The sequence below is a fragment of the Delphinapterus leucas genome, chromosome 19 (assembly GCF_059928025.1).
Source record: "Delphinapterus leucas isolate spDelLeu-1000000601 "Yukka" chromosome 19, BTC_Dleu_Yukka2, whole genome shotgun sequence".
Classification (NCBI taxonomy): domain Eukaryota; kingdom Metazoa; phylum Chordata; class Mammalia; order Artiodactyla; family Monodontidae; genus Delphinapterus; species Delphinapterus leucas.
In genome coordinates this window covers 48,744,476-48,758,931 of record NC_143147.1, presented here as the reverse complement: position 1 = coordinate 48,758,931, position 14,456 = coordinate 48,744,476, and the positions used below count along the sequence as shown (strand labels likewise).

Sequence of the window (14,456 nt, the reverse complement as noted above, 5' to 3'; positions counted from 1 at the left end):
TCTATCTATCTATCTATCTACCATCCGTCTGTCTATCTCTTTATAATAAGTTCTGCTATCTGATACTGTAAGTCTTTAAACTGTGCACTTCAAGATTGCCTTGGCTAATCTAGCTCCTTTGCATTTCCATATAAATTTTAGAATCAGTTTGTCAATTTCTACAAAAACATCCTTCGAGGATTTTGATTGATATTTCATTCAATTTATTAAAGATTAAGAGAATAATTAACATATTAACAATATTGAGTCTCCTGATGGTTAACATGTATTGCTATTTAGGTCTTTCATTTCTCAGACTGGTTTCTAGTTTTCATTAGTATTTTGCACATCTTTTCTTATGTTTATTCCTGGGTTATGTTTATTCCTGGGTTATGTTTATTCCTGCAGCATGTGGGATCTTCCTGGACCAGGGATGGAACCTGTGTCCCCTGCATTGGCAGGCAGATTCTTAACCACTGCGCCACCAGGGAAGTCCCTGATACTGTTAGTTTTCTAAGTTTGTTCTTCATTTTCAAGATTGTTTTGACTATTTTAGGTCTTTTGCATTTCCATACAAATGATAGAATCAGCTTGTCAATTTCTATTTTTTTATTATTATTTTTATTTTGGGGTGCGTTGGGTCTTCATTGCTGTGTGTGTGCTTTCTCTGGTTGCGGTGAGTGGGGGCTACTCTTCGTTGCGGTGTGCGGGCTTCTCATTGCGGTGGCTTCTCTTGTTGTGGAGCACGGGCTCTAGGCGCGCGGGTTTCAGTAGTTGTGGCACGCAGGCTCAGTAGTTGTGGCTCGCGGGCTCTAGAGCACAGGCTCAGTAGTTGTGGCGCATGGACTTAGTTGCTCCGTGGCATGTGGGATCTTCCCGGACCAGGGCTCGAACCCTTGTCCCCTGCATTGGCAGGCGGATTCTTAACCACTGTGCCACCAGGGAAGCCCCGTCAATTTCTATTTTTAAAAACCTGCCAAGATTTTGATTATGATGGCACTGAATCTATCAGTCAACATAGGAATCATGACATCTTAACAATGCTGCGCCTTCCAATCTATGAATATGAAGCACCTCTCTATTTGTCTTTTCTTTCTTTCTTAATATTTATTTATTTGTTTATTTGGTTGCACCGGGTCTTAGTTGTGGCAGGAGGCCTCCTTTGTTGCAGCCCGCCGGCTCCTTAGTTGCAGCACATGGGTTCCTTCGTTGCGGCAGGTGGTCTCCTTAGTTGTGGCTCCAGGGCTCCTTAGTTGTGGCGTGCGAACTCTTAGTTGCGGCATGTGTGTGGGATCTAGTTCCCTGACCAGGGATCGAACCCGGGCCCCCTGCATTGGGAGCGCAGAGTCTTCTCCACTGTGCCACCAGGGAAGTCCCTGTCTTTTATTTCTTTAAGCAATGTTTTGTATTTTTGGTGTAGAGGTCTTGCATATTTTTCATGAAATTTATTTATTAGTATTTTATGGTTTTTTTATATTGTCAATGGTATTTTTAAATTTTAATTTTCCAGTCGTTTGTTGCCAGTATATAGAAAGACAATTGATTTTTGTATGTTGACAATGTTGTTGCTAAGTTCATTCATTAGCTCTAATAGTTTTCGTAGATTCCTTAGGATTTTATATGTACACAACCATGTACACAAGTACAGATTTACTTCTTCCTTTCCAATCATTCTTCCTTCAAGTTGTTTTCTTTCTTTATTGAGCTAGCTAGGATAATGTTGAGCTAGAAGAATAGATATCCTTATTTGTTCCCAATATTAGGGAAAAAGCACTCAATATTGCACCATTAAATATGATGCCAACTGTATAGGTTTTTTTCTGAGACAACAGTTATCAAATTGAGGAAATTCCCTTTTATTTTAGTTATCTGAGAGTTTTAAAGGTCATGAATGGGTATTAAGTCTTGTCAAATGCTTTTTCTGCACCTATTAAAAATGGTCAGGTAGTTTTTCTACTTTATTTTATTAATATGATTAGTTACATAGGTTGAATTTGGAATAGCAAACCAACCTTCACTGCTGGACAAAACAGCATTTGGTCATTATTATTAATTACCTTTACAAAAAAATATGAATTTGATTTGGTATTTTAAAGAAATTTATTTATTTAGGCTGCACTGGGTCTTAGTTGTGGCACATGGGATCTTTGTTGTGGCATGTTTAGTTGTGGCATGCAGATTCTTAGTTGCAGCATGCATGTGGGATCTAGTTCCCCGACAAGGGATCGAACCCGGACCTCCTGCACTGGGAGTGCAGAGTCTTACCCACTGGACCACCAGAGAAGTCCTGATTTGGTATTTTTGTGTAGGATTTTTGTGCCTCTGTTTACGAGAGATATTGGCCATAACTTGCCTGTCTTGTAATAAGCTTGTCAGGTTTTGGTATCAAAGTTATTCAAGTCTCATAAAACGAGATGAGAAATGTTCTTTTTTTCTCTATTTTCTGAGTTTGTGTAAGGTGGTAATATTTCTTCCTTCAATGCTTGGAATAATTTCCCAGAGAAGCCATCTGGGCCTGGAGTTATCTCTGTGGGAAGATTTTAAATGAAAGATTCAATTTCTTTACCAGATGTAGGCCTATTGTGACCTCAAAATTTAGAGTATTCTTGTGATATTTTTGGATATTCCTGTGACATTTTTGGTAATTTGTATTTTTTTAGAGAAATTTTCCCATGTTACCTAAAATTTCAAATATCGACATGAAGTTGTTTGTAATATCCCCTTATTATTTTTTAACACCTGTGGGGTCTGTAGTAATGTTTCCATTTTTATTCCTAATATGACTTATTTTTGCTGCCCCCCCCATTATTTTTCTTGCTAGGTTTTTATCAATTTTAGTGGTCTTTCCAAAAACCAAATTTTGGCTTTGTTAACTTTATTGTATTTTTTTTTCTATTTTGTTGATTGCTACTCTTATCTTTATTGTTTCCTTTCTTCTACTTTTTTTTGGAGGGGTTGTTAATTGTTGTTCTTTTTAAAAATTCTTTAAATGGATGCTTAAATCATTGATTTTTATCTTTTATATTTTTCTAATATATAAATTTAAGTCTATACATTTCTCTTTAATTGTGGTTTTAGCTGTATCCCATTATCATTCAATTCAAAATATTTAGTAATTTCCATTGTGGTCTCTTCTTTGGTCCCATTGGTTATTTAGAGGCTTATTAATTAATTTCTAAACTTTGGGGGAGGGGGGTTTCTAGTTATCTTTTAGTTACTGATTTCAAATTCACTGAGTTCAAATAATACATTCTGCATTATTTTAATAACTTGAAATTTGTTAAGACTTGCTTTATGGCCCAGCATATGGACAATTTTGTTAAGTGTGAAAATTGATATTTGAGAAGAATGTGCCTTCTGTAGTTGTTAGTTTCCTCGGTTTTTTTTTAATATATATATATATAGTAGTCTATAAATGTCAGTTAGGGAAATTCGTTAATTATGTTGTCAAATCATCCATTTCTCTACTGATTTCTAAAATCTACTTGTTCTATCAGCTGCTGAGAGATATATGTTAAAAATATAAACTATAATTGAAGGTTCGTCTATTTCTCCTTTAATTCTGTCAGTTTTCACTTTATATATTTTAAGGTTATATTGTTAGGTGCATATAAATTTAGGACTGTTATGTATTCCTGTTTGACTGGCCCTTTTATCATCATAAAATGTGTGTGTTTTTAGTAGTACTTCTCGCCATAAAGTTTACTTTGTCTGATATTAATTTAGCTACACCAACTTTATTTTGGTTAGTGCTTGCATTGTATCTTTTTTCATCCTTTAATTTTAACCTTTCCATGTTCTTACATTTAAGATATGTCTCTTGTAAATAGCATATAATTGGATTACTTATTATAGTTTGACATCTCTCTCTTATAATTGGAGTATTTAGCCCACTTACATTTCACATAAGTACTAATATAGTTGTGTTTAAATCTACCCTGTTCTATTTGTTTCCTATTTGTTCCTATATTCTCGCTGGCGAAGGTCTCTGATTGCAGTGTGAGGATTTGATTGGAGAAACACTTGAAGAGAAACAAGGATACCAGTTAAGAGATTGTAGCAGTTGTTTGGGTGAATAAAAAGGGCAGCATGGATTAGATTCATAGCAATGGGAATAGAGAGAAGTGGGCAAATTACCTTTCCGGAGGTAGGAAAAGCAGAACTTAGTGATTGGATTTAGAGTGTGGGGTGAAAGAGAATAAAGAATCAAAGAAGACTCAGATTTCTGGTATAAGCAGCTTGGTGGATGATACTACCATTTATTTTAAAAATTCAGGAGGGGAAAGAGGATTAAGGGAAAAGGCGATGGGAACAGTTTTGGAACAATCAACAGCCTAGTGGAGAGAGGTCTTGTATGCAACTGAATGTATAGGAGCTTATATCTGAGCTGGAGATATTAAACTGGGAACTGCTAGAATATGGATGGTAATTAAAGCCATAGAATGTTAGGGAGTGAGGATAGAAGCAGGCCTAGAACAAAAACCTGAGGAACATCTAATAGGTTGAGCCAAGGAGACTAAGAAAAAGTTGTCAAAGAGATAATAAAAGGAAAACCAAGAAAGTGTAGTGTCCTAGAGGCTGGGAGGAGAGTATGTTTTAAGAAGGGGGAAATAGGTAAGTGCTGTACGTTGCTAAGAAGTCAAATTAGATAAGAGCTAAAACAGGGGGGAGTTCCCTGGTGGCCCAGTGGTTAGGACTCTGCACTTCCACTGCAGGGGGCACAGGTTCAATCCCTGGTCAGGGAACTAAGATCCTGTAGGCCGTTGGGCATGGCCAAAAAAAAAAAAAAAAATATATATATATATATATATATATATATATAAAACAGGTATGCCACAGCATTAGAAAGAGTAGTTTGGAGTTGAGGGGGAGGGGAAGTGTAGCACCAGGTTGGAGTAGGTTGTGGAGTGGGAGGTGAGGAAAGAAGATACATTTAGATCACTATTCCAGTCAGAATAGGCTAGGTTTTGCTATGGCAATAAACCTCCCTCAAATCGCAGTAGGTTAAAGCAGGAATTGGCAACTTTTCCTGCCAAGGGTCAGCTAGTAAATATCTTAGGATTTGCAAGCTGTAATTACTATCACAGGGTACAGAGACTGTAGTCTCTGTCACAACTGCTCAACTCGGCCATCGTCATGGGAAAGTAGCCATAGATAACAGTAAACAAAAGGGTGTGGCTGTGCTCCAACAAACCTATATTTATGAAAATAGGCAGCAGGGTGGACTTGGCCTGTGGGCTGTAGTTTGCTGACCCCTGGGTTAAAGAACTCTGAGGGTCATTGAAATGTGCTGCTCAGATTTCCTTCAAGGAAACCTGCCACGTGGAGCATAGTTGACTGACAGCCCCCAGCTGCCATCCCTACGAATCCTTCATTGCATTTGTATTGAGGCCATGTTTCCCCTCTGCTGCTCAGCCATTGGGGTACTAGTGCTGGCCCATTCTTGTGGGACTTGGGACTCTACTAATGGGTAATTTTGGCTTGGGAACTATCTCCATCAGCCTTTCTTTTTTGTTTGTTTGGCCGCGCGGCATATGGGATCTTAGTTCCCCCACCAGGGATCGAACCCGGGCCCCCTGCAGTGGAAGTGCGGAGTCTTAACCACTGGACTGCTGGGGTAGTCCTTCCATCAGCCTTTCTGGAAGCTTGTTTTCCTGCCCAATCCTCCTGATTCCTTCTCTCCTCTCAAGGTGTCAGACTTGCATTGTGGTCTGATGGCTCTCCATGCCTACTCTGGCTCCTAACCCTTTCTCCTTAACAGGCGTTTGCCCCAATAAATGCTTTGCCCATCTAACCCTATCTAGAACTCTGCTTATTAGAGAAACCGAACTACCACAGCATCGTGGCTCATTTCTTGCTTGGACTACATGGCCATCATGGGTTGACATGAGGCTCTGTTTCACATCATCCTCACATCAACGCAGGTCGGTTGGAGCTTCCACCAGCTAGTTACTGATGGTCCCTCTGGCAAGGGAAATGGAGCATGGAAAATTGTGCACCAGTTCATAAAAGCATCCACCTGGACGAAACACATGTAAGTTCCATCCACTTTTCATTGGCCAAAGCAGGTGACATGGCCATCCCTAACTTCAGAGGGCAGGGCAGTGGAATCTTACCATGTGCCAGGAAGGAAGAGGCACAGACTAGTGATGAACTGTCCTAATGACAACTGCACTCACTCTCCTAGAAGTTTAAGGAAGGTAAGTGGGAGGCTTTGAAAGCTTTTTAGAGATCAGGAGAGGTAACTAACAGGAGCATTGTCAAGCCATGTTCAGGTTCCATATAACATCAAGAACCACCCTTTTTTTTGGGTTCCTGTCTTTTCGGCTCTGTGTTTTTCTCTAGTACTACTCAGCTGCTTGGATATAGGCACAGTGAAAGCAGAAAGTTGGATTCACTCATTTTTTAAAAAATGATGCCTCCACGTACTATGAAAGCAGAGATTCTGTTTGTTTTGTTTAATGCTATGCCCCCAGCCTAGAACAATGATTGGTCAGAATAGGTGCTTAAGGGTTAAGAGTGGATTCCCTCGGCTCTCATTGCCACTTTCTTAGGGATTACGATCGTGTGCGTGTGTGCGCGCGCATGTGTGTCCTTTCAGACCTTTTTATATGCACAGGCATATACTTTAAAATTAAAAACAGAACATTTATATAGTTTTCTGAAACTCCCCCTTCACCCCAACAGCAGTTTAGTAAATATTTTAAAGGATAGATTCAATATTAGAATTGTTTTGGTTTGCAAGGGACAGAAATGTAATTCAAATTGGTGGGAGGGTTTTATTGATTCACATACTAAATTCCTAGGGACATCTGACTTTAGGCACGATTGGGTCCAGGTGCCCAAAGTTTGTCTTCATGAATCTTTCACCAATACATGGCTTTGATTTCCTCTGGCTTCTCAGATCAACTCTTCCATGTGATGTCAAGGTGGCCATAGAAGTTCCAGAAGCACTCCACCAGCTCTTCTTTCCGGGAGACTGGAAAAAAGTCACAAGGTGTTCTCTAATTTGACCCTCATTCAGATCACACGCTCTGCCCTAAACCATTCCGTTTGCTTGAGGGAGGATGACTCAGTGATTGATCAAGGTGAAGTCACATGACTGGGAGGGGAGCAGCCCCGCCCAATCGCGTGCGAGTGAGTGAGAGGGGAGGGGTTCTCCAGAGAGTGGGAGGTGGGCGAGGGCTGTAGCTGGGAGAAAGGGTGACGGATGCTGAAACAACAGATTTCTGTTGAAAGTGGAGTACCGCGATGAGGAGTGGCCCCCGTTCACCGCAACTAGAGAAAGCCCTCGCGCAGAAACGAAGACCCAACACAGCCAAATAAATAAATAAATAAATTTATTTTAAAAAGGAAATATGAAAAAAATGAGATGACATAGATCAATTAAAAAAAAAAAAAAAGGAAGTGGAGTAGTTTTCTCAAAGGATTCACTCAACATTTGATGAGTACTAATAAACTGCACCCAAAACTGTTGCACCGGTCTATATTCTCACCGACAACAATGTATACGTGTTCTTTTTTATCCTCGCTCCTGTGAACACTGAACATTATTTGTTGTATTAATTTTTTTAACAATTTAGCGGACAAAAATGGTAGCTCATTATTGTCTTAATTTGCATTTCCCTGACCCCGGTGAACGTGAACAACTTTTCATATGTTTCTTAGCCTTTTGCGTTTATCCTATAAATTGTCTTATTACTTTTGCCCGTTTTTTAACTTGGGTTTTCTAACTTTTTCTTACTGATTTTTAGGAGCTTGTGGTATATTAAGGGTAATAATGAAACTTATCTGTGTCTTAAATGTTGCCAATACTCCCAGCTTAGCATTCAATTTGTAACATTGTGGTGCCTCTCACTGTAATCAAATCTGTTGATCTTTTTCTTCATGGTTTATGATTTTCATGTCTCATAGAAGTCCTTCCCATCCCCAAATTATAAAAAACATCCTTCTATATTTCTTTCTGGTGCTTTTATAGTTTAACTCTTCACACTTAGATATTTAATCCATCTGGAATTCATTTTTATGTATGGATTTCACTTTTTTTTTTTCCATAGATAGATAGCCACTTGTTCTAGCACTGTCTCCTTTCCTTGCTGGTTTGAAATGCTGTTTTTATCCTGTGCTAAATTCCCACGCGGTGGGAGGGGGAGACTGAGAGACATCTCAGAAGGTAAACAGAATGAGGGTGAGGGGGAGAGAGGGATCCAGGGTGACCACTTTTCCTGTCTGGGTGATTGTGTGGAACTGTGAAGTAGGAAGAAGTGCATCAGTAGGGAACGGGAGTAGGGTGCTTAGGTCAATTTGGGGGCGTGTTACCTTGAGGTGCTCATGGACATGAAGGACATATTTAATAGACATACATGATAAACCTTTATATTACAATAGTCACTACATGCAGACTGTTTCTGGACTATGCTATTGATCTATTTGCCTATTCATTTACGTGGTCATTCTGAGACAGGCTGGGACCTGGGACCTGGGACCCTTTGCTGAAGTGCTTGCACCTGGACAAATGTTTTCTTGAGCCACAGAATACAAGGAACTTATCAAAGACTAAAAATAACTGCGTGCATTCAGAGTTGGGGCAAATTCTGAATAGCAAGATACAGAAAGACCACGAAAAACCCAGCTGCCACTTCTGAAGAGCTGGGAGAAAAGCAGGGTACTGCGCAGACCCCCTGCACTCAACACCACCAAAGGGGGTGGGTAAACCACCTAAGCCCCCCCTCCAGCTTAACCCCTGGACGCACCCCTACCCTCACCCCATACAAGGAACCAGGCCCCAACCCCCCACCTCCCGCTGGGAGGGAGCAAGAGAACTTGTTACTTGTTTTCGCTCCCCAGAGCTGCAGCAGGGGCCCCAGTCAAGGCTTGCCTGAATTTCTTAACTGGCCTCTAACCAATTTCTATTGATTAGGGAAGGCCAAGAACCCTGGTCAGTATCAATTCTACAAATGTTTGTGAAGGACCTACTATGGGTGAAGACAAATCCTATTCTTACTGTAAAAGCAACTGTTTTATGGTACATTTGGATTAGTGGTGATGCAAGCAATTTGCACCCAGCCCGTTATCCTTATTTATTTATTTATTTATTTTGCGGTACGCGGGCCTGTCACTGTTGTGGCCTCTCCCGTTGCGGAGCACAGGCTCCGGACGCGCAGGCTCAGCGGCCATGGCTCACGGGCCCAGCCGCTCCGCGGCATGTGGGATCTTCCTGGACCGGGGCATGAACCCGTGTCCGCTGCATCGGCAGGCGGACTCTCAACAACTGTGCCACCAGGGAAGCCCTGGGGCTTGTCTTTTTATTCCTTTAACAGTGTCTTCCAAATAGCAGAAAGCCTTAATTTTAATAAAGTCCAATTTTTCAATTTTTTCTTTTAAAGTGTCTTATCTAAGAAATCTTTGCCTAACCCAAGGTCACAAGGATTTTCTTCTATGTCTTTTTCTAGAAATTTTATACTTTTAGGCTTATGTTTAGGTCTAGGATCCACTTTGAGATAATTTTTATATATGGTGTGAGGTACTTTATTTTATTTTGTATATGGATATCCATTTCTCCCAGGACCATTTGTTGAAAAGACTATCCTTCTTCCCCTAGACTGTCTTTGCAGCTTTGTTAAAAATCAATTGACCATATATGTGTGGGTCTGTTTATAGACTTTGTATTCTCTTCCTTTAGTCTATTTGTCTATCTTGATCCCAACATGCACCTCCTTGATTGCTATAGCTTTCTAATAACCTTGAGTTTACATAGTGTAAGTTCTCCAACTAGTTTTCGTTTTTAAAGAATGAGGCAATTTATTAACCCAGCATTTGTTCTAATGCTTCTCTTAGGCAGATGCCCCCATCTGGCAATTCCGTCTAGATGTCTCTGTCCCTGAGGTGTCAGCTTGCCACCCCCATCTTGGTCCTTGTCTACAATTTTCAGCCCTTCCAGGGCTTGGAGGAACAGACAGGCCACACTCTTGGAGCCCTGCTGAAGTGGGTAGACATGATGTGGTTTATGTCCCCATAGGTGTTGGTCTTGGAGCCAACCTAGCACAGCCCTGGAGATAGATGTGCAGCACTGTGGAAGCCACTCTATGTAGAACCAGCTCTCAGTGTAGTGAGCAAGCTCTTTATGCTTGGCCAGCTTGGTGGTGTTCATCCATTTAGGGACTTTCAGCTTCCCAGACTTTTTGAGGAAAGCTGTCAGAGCCCTGATGAACTCCTGCTGGTTCATGTCTTTTACAGTAACCCTAGGCAACGTCTTCTACAGTAACTTCAGGCACCCTGTGGCTTCCTTGCTGCCAGCCAGGGGGAAGGGCTCTCCAATGTTTTCCCGTCCTTCCGTTTCAAAGTTGTTTTGGCTATTCTAAGTCCTTTTTATTTCCTTAAGATTTTTAGAATCAACTTTTCGATTTTTACAAAGACCTGTGGGGAATTTGACTGGGATTGTGTTGAATTTATAGATCGATTGGGGGAGAATTTATATCTTAACAGTATGGAGTCTTCTGATCCATGAGCATGGTATGTCTCTGCATTACTGATTCTTCTTTAATTTCTCTAAGCAGTATTTTGTAGTTTTCAGTGTACAGGTCTTATATATCCTTTGTCAGACTTATTTCTAAGTAGTTCGTATTTTTTGATGCTACTGTACATGGCATTTTTTAAAATTTCAATTTCCAGTTGTTCATTGCTAGTCTATAGAAATATAATTGACTTCATATATTGATCTTATATCTTACAGTCTTGCTAAACTCATTTATTAGTTCTAGTAGCTATTTTTTAGGTTCCTTCAGATTTTCTACATGGACGTTCACACCGTCTTCACATAAAGACAGTTTTACATCTTCCTTTCAGTTCTAGATGCCTTTTCCCCCTTGCTTTAGCACACTGGCTGGAGCCTCCAGCACAATACTGAATTGTGATAATAGGAGTGACATCCTTGCTTTGTTCTTGATATTAGCAGGAAATCTAGGGTCCTTTTAGGAAACTTCACACTTTGAGAGGCTCGCTCTATGGGGTCTTGGATTCCTCTTCTCTATTGGGTTTTCCTATTAGTACAATGTAATCTGCTTTAAAACTTCAGTATATTTTTTCTCTGTCATTTCAGAGGGATGGTGTGGTAAACATAGGTAGCCTTCCTGAATCAGAAGTCCAGTGTCAGGCTCTTGCCAGGCAAATGTAACCACAGAAGACTGAGGGTAGTGAGTGAAGATGATCTGATAAAGCAGAGACTCTGGGCTGAAAAAGGAAGAGAATGAAGACAGAAGGGAGCTGATGGATGGGGAAAACATCACCGGGTCAATTGACAGAGATCGAAGAACAGTTGTCTGAGGAATAATTGAACAAAAGGAGCAGAAGATGAGGTCAGAGAGGAAAATGTGAGCACTTACAGGTGATGACAATGTACAGGATGTGAACAAGGGTGCAGGCAGAGGAGAAAGTGATTAGACATGTGAAGGCTGTAGAACGGAGAGGCTGGGACTTTAGAGTTACCCAGGGTGCACTAGGGGGTGGGATGTCAAAAGGCTTCAACAGATGGAAGGCAAGGTCAGTGGACAACACCAGTGAGGGGGGTAGAGGGTGGCACAAGTAGATGCAGTAGGACTTTTGCAAGAAAGTGACAGAGTAATGGAAGCAGCAATGGGGAGCTAGGAAGGACCTGACCCCACCTCCCAACCCTGGCCCTACTTCCTGACCCTGAGGTTGGGGATGAGACTGAGTGGGTGGCTGCCCAGAGAGGGGGTGACATGACCAGCAATGACCCAGGAGAGGTGCAAAACTTTCTCCCCACTTCTTGGGTCCCAGCACCCCTACCTCTGGTTACACTTGGGGATTGAAGTTCAGCCTTGACCCAGAACGCAGGAGCAACAGGGCTGAGCTCAGCCAGCCAACCGCGTGGAGGTAGAGAAGAGCAGGGACTTCTAATCCTTGGGTGACTCACTTCACTTCCCTGGGCTTCAGTTTTATCAACTCTAAAATGGAATTTTAGGGAAGTCCCTGGTGGTCCAGTGGTTAGGAGTCGGCGCTTCCATTGCAGGGGGCCCAGGTTCTATCCCTGGTCAGGGAACTAAGATCCTGCAAGCCACGCGGCAAAACCAAAAAAAAAAAAAAAAAAAAAAAAAATTTAAATTAAGTGGGATTTTATATACACAGAGGATTAAATGAAATAATGTCCTAAGTGCTTAAGAATGGCCCCAATTATGATGATCTTATATTCCTCAGGTTAGACTCTGATTTCCCTGTTTCCCTACAAGGAGCTCCCTGATTTCGACCAGAAGCCCACTCACCCCTCACTCAAGCTGAATCTGCCCCACCCCTTGAGAGTGAAGAGCTGGGGCCTCATTCCTCAGGGCTGCCTCAGAGCCTTGAAGGTGGTCCCTGAACCACAGGTTCTTACAGCCTCTAAGATACATGCATCAGATTTAGGGCTGGACCTGGATGGAGGCTAAGCAGCTTTCAGTCTGCCACAGGACAAGGAGCAGAGGCTGCAGGTCCTGGGAAGAGAGGGAGCAGGAAGCAAAGCGTGCACTCCAGGCCACCGATTCGGCCTGGGCCAGGCGTCTGGGTGGGGGTGTGTGTGGGGGGAGGGGCTTTGCTGGTCTCACAGGGGTGGGAGCAGGGCTGCTCACCTAGGGGACTGGCAGTGACAGAATACGTGGATGGCTACTCTGTGTGAAGCATCTCCCCTCTGCGCTCTTCCTGTTTTCTAGATCCAGAAGCAGAGAACCCCGGAGTGACTTGCCCAAGCACTTAGTGGGAGCAATTATGGGGCATGGTCTCTGTGCCTATGGCTCACTCCCCTCTCCATCCTTGCCTTCGTATCCACCTCGGGAGAGCAGGGCCTGGCTTCTGTTTCCTCTTACCTCCCAACATCTAGAAGAGGGTCCTGCTCCTTGTAGGTGCTCAGTAAATATTTCTTGACCATTGAAGGACTGTCGGGCACTGTGCCAAGTGGCTTATATCTGCGCATGCTCTCTCTAATCCTCCCAGGTGCATTTTACAGATGAGGAAACGGGAACAAAGAAGCTAAGTGAGTGGTTAGGTATGAGAAGGGATCTGGGTCTGAATCCTGCCTCTGCCACTAATTAGCTTTGTGTCCTTGGGCAAGTCACTTAACTTCTCTGAGCCTCGGTTTTCTCATCTGAGAGTGGCTCATGTCATGGGGTTGGTGTGGGGCCCTGGAGGCCTGGTCCAGCATGGAGACAGTGAGAGAGGGCTGAAGATTAGGGCCTGAGTCATTCCTTTGGGAGGGAGCCTTGCCTCTTTCCTGGGAGGTGGTGAGAGGTGAAGGGGAAAGGCTTTGGGGATGGACAGACCTGAATTCTTATCCCACTTACACTCTGTGGGACCTTAGGGAAGGGACTTACACTTCCCTTTACTTCTTTACTACTGAAACTTAAATTCTGTTTCCACATCGGTAAAAAAGGGGAAAAAAGCCTCTTGGTTGGGGCTTCCCTGGTGGCGCAGTGGTTGAGAATCTGTCTGCTAATGCAGGGGACACGGGTTCGAGCCCTAGTCTGGGAGGATCCTACATGCCGTGGAGCAACTAAGCCCGTGCGCCACAACTACTGAGCCTGCGCGTCTGGAGCCTGTGCTCCGCAACAAGAGAGGCCGTGATAGTGAGAGGCCCGTGCACTGCGATGAAGAGTGGCCCCCGCTTGCCACAACTAGAGAAAGCCCTCACACAGAAACAAAGACCCAACACAGCAAAAATAAATAAATTAATTAATAAACTCCTACCCCCAACATCTTGTTTAAAAACAAACAAAGAAAAATAACCTGTTGGGCTTCTTGTAAGGATTAAATGAGGCCATCTTGCAGAGTGTCCATAGTAGGTGCTTAATAAACACAGTGTCCAGGTGTCCCCTCTACGAACCTTTCCAGGAGAATCTCTCGAAATGCAACTCCCACCCAGACCTTGGCCCCTTTAATCTGGCAATTCTCCAACAGCTCTGCAAAGAGTTCATTTCTTGCTTTGGTCTCCCCTCCCCCAATCAGGAGAGGTGCCCCTCGCAGCAAACTGGAGAAGGATGTGGTCAGGGTGGCTGGTGGCTCGAAGAGAACACTCACTCACCCCCTGCACCCCTGCGTCTCCCCAGGTGACTCCTCCCTGCCCACTGCTACAGGTTCTTTCTGAATCATGGTACTTAAAAGCCTCATGGGGACTTGCAGGGCACACCCCAAGCTTTTTAGCTGGGCATTCACCATTAACAGCCCCTTCTCCAGTGTTAGCCCACCCCTACCCAGTCTCTCTTGCTGTCGTTCCGGCTCAGCCCTCTATGCCTCCAGCCCCCCACCCCAAGCACACCCCTTGGCGGGGCACACCCTCCCCCATCTTCTCCACCCAGCAAAGTCCAACTCTCCTTTCAAGGTCCACCTCAAATATCAATCACCTCTCCCACAGAGCTTTTTTTTTTAAAATAAATTTATTTATTTTATTTATTATTTTTGGCTGTGTTGGGTCTTCGTTGCTGCATGCGGGCTTT

General features: G+C 42.9%; 1 pseudogene; it reads right to left on the bottom strand.

Annotated features, from left to right (window-relative positions):
• Positions 1-9,143: 9,143 nt before the first annotated feature.
• LOC115803050 (small ribosomal subunit protein eS19 pseudogene) lies at positions 9,144-12,940 on the bottom strand (annotated as a pseudogene).
• Positions 12,941-14,456: the final 1,516 nt, after the last annotated feature.